Raw genomic sequence first — 9,723 nt, forward strand, 5'->3', positions numbered from 1 at the left:
GAAAAATGCTCTCAGCAGTCCTCCTTGATACTTACAAGGCTGTGATAGGAGGATGATGGTCAAAGTCACCCTAGGCAGGAAAGTCCTTGAGACTCCTGTCCAAATTGTGCCAATAAAACCAGAAGTAAAGCCATGTAGCTCCATTGGTAGAGGGCTAGCCTTGATCAAAAGCAGCTCACAGACTGTGCCCAGATCCTGAGTTCAAGGTCTAGGACTCAGAACAAACAGACATACACAACAATCTTTGCAGCCATCCGGCTAAAGCAGGTAACCTTCTTGTCCCTAAGTGGATTGAACTGAGTTCCCTGGGAAAGGGGCTGTCATCATCTTGACTCCACCCATTCTGATTGCATCACAGGATTCCAGCCACACCCCCATTCTTTCATGGATCTTTCTGACCAATGGGATAAAAGAATGGTGGCCATGCCCACATTCCATACTACCCAGTAGCATTGGGATTCTGTTTGTTGGTTGACACCACTACCAGCAGTTGAGGTAGAGGTAGCTGAGTGATGAGCAGGAGACTCGAGGACTAAGAGGAGAGGCCTTGCTCAGGCCCACCATGTGCCCGCCTGCGCTTGGGCCCCCTCCTCCCCTTCCCCATGGCACAGCATTTAGGATGACTTCATGGCATAAATCTTGGGATTGATTATCATAGAAATAACAGCTTACTCTGATCATAAAAAATGCATACTCTTGACAAATTATTACAGATGCTTCATAGTTTTATCCTCTACCAGAATGTGGCTATTTTTCTATTGACTTCTCAATCTGTACACTCCATTGGAAACTGCATCTATTGAAGAATTTTATAGCATGCAAAAAAGTACTGTTTTGAATCTCTAATGGATGGAATGTTGAGAATTTAAAAATGAGTAATTATGAGTAGTTATTTGTAGATGAATTTTGAAGAAAATATACACTCTGTCCTCTTAACAAATTATTTAATTTTTAAAGTTATGGGTTTCCATAGCATTAAAGTGTTTTTCTGTTTTAGAATGAGAAAGTAATAAATTTATTCTTTTTCAAAAAATTCGGCCAGTATATTATGAAAATATTTTCTAGTTGGATAACAATCACGTTGATGACCCTCTGATAAAAAAGAGGTAATCAATTTGAACTAGATGTCAAATAGAACTGATTTTTAAAATATTGCTACATAAAGAATAATATTTACTGTGCCAATACAGTTAAATTACATTTTACGCAGCTTATTTTTTCAATATTATTATCAAACTGATGTATAGTGAGGTTACAGTAATTGTAAGGTAGTGAATAAAAAACATTTCAAACTTGTTACCCCTCCTTCATTTTTCTCACAGTTTTCCTTCACCCCTTCACCCCTCACAAGTTATAAGGTACATTTCCAACATATTGTCTTGTGAGTGTTGCTATTGCATTGGTTTTCCCTTTGTCTTTTGTCTCACCATTTTGCTTTTCCTCTTCCCTTCCCTATTTAAGGTAAATGCATACACAATACAAAATCAAATACAGCAGGAATGAACTTTGGGGGAAAAACCCAAAGTAAACAAGTCACATAGTTCATCAAAAACAACAACCACAAATGAAAAAATCTGGTTCCATATCTTGGAATTCATTTTGCTTAGCATCAGCTTATATGGCTATATATACGCAGTACAAAGCTACTGGAAACTAATAGTTGCATGGACACTATATCATGAAAAGAGCATGTTAACTTTTGGATGGTAAAGGTGGAATTAGGATTGGTGAATTCGCGGTTCTGGTAAAGGAATTTCAAGAGTTTTAAAGTTATGACAGGTAAATTTGAATTGTTCAAAATTTTTAACAACTTAGCCTATTAAGAAAATTTAAAATTTCCTGGGAGAATAGGCTTTCATGCAAAGAAATCCATGGAGACTTAGTAGAGAGGAAGCAATGTGGGTGAAAATGGCTCTTTTTCACACTAAACAAACCTCAGAAACGTTGCTGTAAATCCGGTTGGTTCCGTTGGAATTATCCTTACCCAGGAAATATATTCTCACTGTGTGAAACAAGGTTGTATTGTAATTTAAATTCAGTTCTTAAAAAATAAGACATCAAAATTTGTGAAATTACCTTTAATTACCAAACAGTAATTCTCTAAAAAAGATAATTTGAGTCAAAATATTCAGGGAGAAAGTGCCCTCCAAAATGCAAGTAGGTGTTGGGTTTACACATTTCTGTTTGTAACACTTTCCACAATGTCTTTGCATTTGAAGCAGTGAAACAAAAAAATCTGATTATATAATTCAAACCAATGATTTCACATTTCTAAGTGGCTCACAAAAAATAATATCTTTAATAACATGAGATAGAGAAGACTTCTCTTATTACATAAGCCAAAATATTTTGGGTTCAGAAAGGAATTGAGCAAATGGAAAAGATAAGAAAACATAGTTCCTAGAAGCCCTAGCTAAGCGTATTGGCTTTAGCAGTGAAGGGAGTCCAAACTTTTTATATAAATTGTATTAATATTTTTTGGAGGGTCCGGTCGTGGGGCCTGAACTCTGGGCCTGCGTCCCTCAGGTCTTCAGGTCAAGGCTAGCGCTCTACCACTTGAGCCACAGCACCACTTTCGGCTTTTTTTCTTTTTGCTTATGTGGTGCTGAGGAATGAAACCCAGGGTCTCAGGCATTCAAGGCAAGCACTCTACCAAAGAGCCAACTTCCCAGCCCTAAATTGTGTTAATATTTTTACTACCTAAAGTGATTTTACACAGTCTATTTGGCTCACTACAATGCCGAACAGATTGAATGGAGACATGAAAATACATTCCACATCCAAATGAGGCAACTTAAAGAGTTTTCAAAGACAAATCATGAAGATGTAACAGTGGTGGAGCCCATATAGTCCTTCAGCTTCACTAGACTTGAAGCCAAGATGCTGTGATTAATTGGAAATCAGGCAAGAGCTAAGAGGAGGACATAGAAGCAGGACATAGAAACAATGACCTTTTGTAACAGACACTGTCTTTCTAGGTATAGGTGATTTAACTCTACTCTCCTCCATACATCTTGGTGAACAAATGCAAGACCAAGAGAAAAATAATATACTGAAATAATTTTGCATAGAATAACTTCATTGTTCCTGATATGGTATCTAAGGAGAGTCTTACGATAGAAGATAAAAGTGCAGTATTTTTCAGTTTCCTCTAACTATCTTCTTAGCAAAATATATCTTTTAGGTTAGAATTTATTGAACCAAAAAGTGATGGAGTACTTATGTTTGTGGGCACTTTAGACACAAGAAGACTTTCAAGGTGAAAGAAAAAAGAAAAAATACAGCCAAATATTTGTGATTACAGCTTCTTGGACTGTTTTCTGGAGGCAAAGATTTATATTAGATTTCTTCTCATTGACATAGATGTTGTTTCATAGCAACCAAATGCAAGAGGGAAGTTTAATAGACTCACCTGGCCAATTAATCAGCATGAAAGAAGAAAATGGCAAATAATATTTAATGAATTACTTTGACCAATTACTTTGCCAGAAGAAAGAAGGAAAAATATAATTCAAAATCAATTGACTTAAAAGTATGAAGAAAGAGTAGTGAAGAAAGATTAGAGAATTATGTAGGATTGTTTTCTCTCCAGTGGAGTAATGTGTTCTTGATTTGTTTCTTCCATTCTATCTTCACAAGCTATCAAGTGTGTCTCATGACTGGATTATCCATTTCAGACAGAGAACTCCTAGAAGAAAGATACTATTTGCAGCAGATGTAGGTGATTTATAACCTTAGGCAATCTATTTAAATCTGTTCAAAATTCTCTCCTATCCCAAACTTCTCTCTTTGGACAGCGTTGTTTGCTTTTCCCAAGACTACCCTTCATTAACCGCTTAAAATTTTGGGAGGCAATATTCATACTCTCTAGAGATTTCTGGTTGGTTGTGATTTTTGTCTGTTTTTGTTTTTGGTTGTGTTTTTAAACTGAATTTCAAAAGGTTGTGCAAGTGGGTTACAATTAAATATATCCATTGCTCTTGGATCAGAGTCACTCCTTCCATCATTCTCAACCAAATGCTTCTCCAATATTTATTTCAGATTTACCACTTCCTTTATCATATGTGTACATTGAGTATTCCAGCTGTACTTGCCCCTTGTTCATTTTTCATTCATTCTATGTCTTTACTATAACTTCTTTCTGTTTTCACCTTCCTGATAGTCATCCTGATAAACTGTCTATTAATACTTTGAAAGGTTTGTATACATTTCATGGACTTTCCTTTCTGCATATGCTTGAACTGATGTCAACTTATATTTCCATAATTCATTCATCTGCTGTAACAATTTGCAAGACTGGAGACGTGAAGCACCTAAACATGATTTTATTCTCATCCATTTGGAAGATTAATCTTCAGTCAAAAAGAAAGTTTAAAAATGCATAGAATGTACTCCTAGCTACCAATTTTTATAAATAGCTTTGTACAGTGATGTGATTGTTTTATTTTACATGGTATAATATTTTTTTACTACCTATAAGTTTTGGAAAAAGAAGAAAACTAAAATTTATTCCTATATAGGAATGTGATAGAAATAGAAGACAGCTTTTATGTTTGTCATATCTCTGATGAGTACCCATATGCAAGACATAAAGTCATATTTCTCCCTGTTACACAGATAGGGAAAACATAATATTACATATGATAAGACAACTATTTGTGACGTTTTAAAATGTACCTTATTAAATGATGACATTTACTTTATTAGCAAACGTTTTGGTTTGAAATTTGGCAGGCTGATCTAGTTAACACATTTCTGGAAGGCTCCTACTGAAAAACACAAATTGTGGTTGGTACTATTTCTAGACTTTAATGAATGGTTGAACGTGTTTGGCATTAGTGCTGGGTGAATAATTCAATTCTATTGTAACTTGCTCCTTACACTTGAAAAACTTGTAATGTCACTAAGTATCATCTACTTGTTAAATGTTATTTTGGCGAATGTGATTTAAAAAGTTATTTTGTAAAGGAATAACTTTCAGGCGATTAAATGTAGATTATCATTGGTTTGAGAGTGACATTTTATACCACTGAACCATGTTGTACTGAAGTCCCAGTGTTTTGCGGCACTAAGGATCTTCTCAATGTTTTTCTGAATTACATTTGAACTCTAAGTAAATTTTTCTGGGCCTTGGTAGACTAATTATGGATCTATCCTTCCAGGAACTATTTTTTGGCCCACTTATGCTGGACTAAAATCTTTCATTAATCATAGGGGAGGGGTATTAAAAATAATCTTATGACACCTTGTGAACTTGTTCACTGATATGGGCTGGCCATCTGTAAGTTGAATGTTTGAATCATAGTACATACTCTCAAATTTTGTGATCTCATCTTTCATTTTAAGTTGCCTTGCATTTCACAATTGCTTACTGCTAAATCCTGCATCTCAAGGAATTGGGGCCCTGAAATATAGGAAATGAGAAATTGAAATGGGTCTTCAATTACTCTGTTGCATGTTGCATGGGCCTATGTGAGAAGTCTTACCCTTGTTATCTGATGATACAGGTAACTGGTACCTGGGATCCTAGGAATAATTGGGTCGTGCAGAAGAATAATATTTGTTAGACATCTTATCAGAAAAATTTGGGCATAATCAGTAAGAATGCTTCAGATATATGGAGAAAAACAGTTTGGGATCAGTGAATTAAAACAATAAACAGAGAAGCAGAGTAAAATCCCTTATAGATTAGAGGAAAACAAAATTGTTTTTTACAATGTGAATTCCGAAGAACAAGAACAGTTAGAATGTATCACAAGTTTATACCAAAGACACTGCGTTGATACTTTTTATATTCTAATATACATTTTATACCTAATTATTTATATTCCAATTCTATTTATTGGAATAAATAAATTTTAATTTATTTGTGAGATTATCAACTAATTCTAGTAAGTTTCATTGTGTGAAATATAAAATCAGCACATATAAATATAAAATATATAACTATATATAATATAAGAAAAAGACATGTTTTGCATTTTTCTGTTGTTACAGTATCAAAGGCAACTCTGTTTTAAAGTATTATTACATTATCTCTACCTCAGTGTTTGATAGAGTTGGACCTAAAGCTTTACTATTTGTAGATTTATAGCCTGTAGGCAAGAGAAAACACTGTGATTAAAACATTACCAATTTAAGGCCTAATAATGAGAAGAAACATCTGGACTTCTCCTGCAACTATGAACTATTTGGTGATAGAAATGCAGTAGTGTAACTTCCTGCCTGGTAGGATGGTAGACAGGCCAGGATATTAAGTAATCATGAATATGATCAATTTTTTCACCTTCTTGGCTTTAGTTACTTTTGAAATGTTAGATATAATAAGCAATTATATTTTGATAAAATACCTTCTAGTCTGAACAGTTATGACTGAACTGTTCATCTCTCTATGATCCCTTGTAACTAAGATTAGTGTTGTACAAGTAAAACAATCTATGCTGTCAGGGTAAGATATTCTGATTGGTCTGTTCCTACATGGAAGAAGAATAAAGGGTCACGTAGACATTTGTGCCAGTAAGACCTCACTTGGGAAAAAGTCAACTGCAAAAGGTTAGAAGTAGCTCTTAAGTAAGGCTTACTTTGAATCCATTAGCTCCACAAAGCTAATTCAGTTGGATCACCTTTGGACCTAGCAATAAATTATTGAATGTATGATCAAATTCCAAATGAAAAAGACTTAAAATTGTCATTGACAAAAAAATTTGCAAATGTGAGCATTAAGATGAACAATATATTTTTTTCCACTATTCACAGAATTTTAGGGAAATATGATCAGTAGCATTGTCAGGAACAATATAGTTTCCTTATTTCAAGTAGGCAACCGTGGATATAAGTCTGTATAAAGATTGCCTCATTAACTACTTAAATTTAGAAGATACTACATGCTTCAGCAGCACGTATTCCCAAATCACAATACAGAGATTAACATGGCAATTGCACAAGGATGATATGAAAATTTGTGAAGTATTCCGTATTTTTCATTCTCCAGATGCAAGAAATGAAAAACAGTTATTAAAAAGTTGATTACAAAATAACAAGTGTAACAACACACGTAATTCATATAATTAAATTTACTTTGACATCAGTGTATTAAATCTTCACCTCAGAAAGGCGTTTACATACCATAAACTTTACAAACTTTTGAAATTAGACAACATTGTCATTTTATCCCAAAGAAAAATAATATTAGGACCTAGGAAAAAAAGGAATCTAAAACTTTCTATATGGAATACAATCTGAAAGGACACATTATACAAACATAGAATATTTTAAAATATTCTTTTTCAGACAAGCACCAGAAATATTTTAGTTTCTGTACTATTCATTTAAACAGGTAAGTTAAAATTATATCTGATTAAAATTTCACAAACTCTGCAGAAATCATTATACATGTATACAAAAACTCTTGAATACATTTTGACATCCAATGCACACAATTCAATTGGAAGAATTCCACGAAATTCATGAATTTTTACAGTAAGTATTGGTGTTGTCAGACGCTGGTGGCTCAAACTATAAAAAGAATTTTGAGGTATTACCAGGTGTAATAGACTCAGACAGTCCTACCACTATAAAGGTCATGATAAGGTCTCTAAAAGAGACTATTCAAGTTAATAAAGGGCAGAGGATTGCCCAAATACCTTTACTCTCATATGTAAACTTGCCTAATCCCACACTGACTCAAAACAGAAAAGGAGGGTTTGGCACCACAGATACTGTAGCCTGGGTTCAGGAAATTACAGATAAAAGGCCTTACAAGGCCATTAAAGTCAATGGAAAACAAATGACAGGACTCTTAGACACAGGAGCTGACAGATCCTGTATAGCTGGAAAAGATTGTCCTATGGCCTGGCCAGTGCAAGAGACTTCTTCTTCCTTAATTGGATTAGGGATGGCTTCTAATGTAGCTTAGTCAGCTCAGAGACTCAAATGGGTATGTGAAGGGCAGCAAGGCCACTTCAAACCTTATGTTATCCCCAGCTTGCCCTTTTCTTTATGGGGCAGAGACATCATGCAAGGCATGAAACTAAAATAGGACAAATAGACTCCTCATGGAAGGAGCAAAATTTTTCATAGGGGCCACTGAGGAACAGCTTTATGCTGACAAAATAATATGGAAAAGTGATGATCCTGTATGGATTAATCAGTGGCCCCTAACTCAAGAAAAGATTCAAGCCATACAGGACTTAGTTCAAGAACAATTGAGTCAAGGGAAGAATAGAAAAGACTACCAGTTCATGGAATACTCCATTTTTTGTAATTAAAAAAGAAGTCAGGAAAATGGAGATTATTACAAGATCTAAGGGCAATTAATGAGACCATGCATGACATGGGAGCCCTTAAACCAGGTCTACCCTCTCCTGTTGCAGTCCCACAGGGTAGATACATAATAATAATAGACTTACAGGATTGCTTTTTTACAATAAAATTATAACCAGAAGATTCCAAGAGATTTGCTTTTAGTGTCCCTTCAGCTAATTTTAGACAACCTTATAATAGGTACCAATGGAAAGTGCTACCTCAGGGCATGAAAAATAGCCCTACCTTATGTCAACAATATGTGAAAAGGGCTATAGAACAAATTAGAGAAAAATATCCAGGGTCATATATTATTCATTATATGGATGATATACATATGGCCGATGAAACTAGAGAAAAGACAGAAAAAATATTACAGGATATGGTAGAACAATTAACAAAATTCGGTTTGATAATAGCTCCTGATAAAGTTCAACAGGAATGACCTTTAAATTATCTGGGAAAAGTGATTGGACATGATTATACTATGTCTCAAAAGACACAAATTAGAATAGATAAATAAAAATATTAAATGATTTCCAAAAATTATTAGGGAATATTAATTGGATTCGGCCTAGTTTAAAAATAACTACAAGACAATTAGATCCTTTGATGAAAATGTTGGACGGAGACCTTAATCCTAAATCTACCAAGAAAATAACTCCTGCTGCATTATCCTGTATAAAATTGGTAGAAAAAGCAATGAATACAGCTAAAATACAGCAAATTAATATTGCACAAACATGGTCCTTTATAATTCTGGCTACAAGCTTTACTCCCACAGGATGTTTTTGGCAGGATGGGATACTAGAATGGATCCATTATTCCCATAACCCTGGAAAAATAGTTGCTTCATATCCCTATTTATGTGCTAATTTGATTTTAAAGTCTAGATTAAGAACTAGAGAATTATTTGGCCAAGAAATAACTAACATTATTATGGTGACTCAACTAGTGTCCTTTTTTTTTTTTTTTTTTTGTTGGTGGTGGGGCTTGAACTCTGGGCCTGGGCGCTGTCTCTCAGCTCTTCAGCTCAAGGCGAGCGCTCTACCACTTGAGCTACAGCACCACTTATAACTAACATTATTATCCCTTATAATAAGAAACAATTAGAACATTTGATACGATTTGATGATGATTGGAAAATTGCTGTATTAACTTACACAGGTAAAATAAGCTTTCATATGCCCCAACATCCTTTGTTACATTTTTATACTGAAACCCCTGTGATATTTCCAAAGGTTTTGGTTACAGAACCTTTGGGCGGGGCATTAACTATTTTTACAGATGGATCTTCTAGCGGAAAGTCTGTGGTTTATTGCAGTACAAAACCACCATTAATATCTTCTGACCCAACTGTATCTGCACAACAGATTATTGCAGTTCTGCTAGCCTTTCAAAATTATTCAGAGGTTAACCTTT

General features: G+C 34.6%; 1 pseudogene; it reads left to right on the forward strand.

Moving 5' to 3' along the window:
• Nucleotides 1–6,884: 6,884 nt before the first annotated feature.
• Nucleotides 6,885–6,981, forward strand: LOC138819767 (U6 spliceosomal RNA; annotated as a pseudogene).
• The last annotated feature ends 2,742 nt before the right edge of the window (nt 6,982–9,723 follow it).

Source organism: Dipodomys merriami, unplaced genomic scaffold (genome assembly GCF_024711535.1).
Source record: "Dipodomys merriami isolate MVZ:Mamm:240054 unplaced genomic scaffold, mDipMer1.0.p SCAF_817, whole genome shotgun sequence".
Classification (NCBI taxonomy): Eukaryota; Metazoa; Chordata; class Mammalia; order Rodentia; family Heteromyidae; genus Dipodomys; species Dipodomys merriami.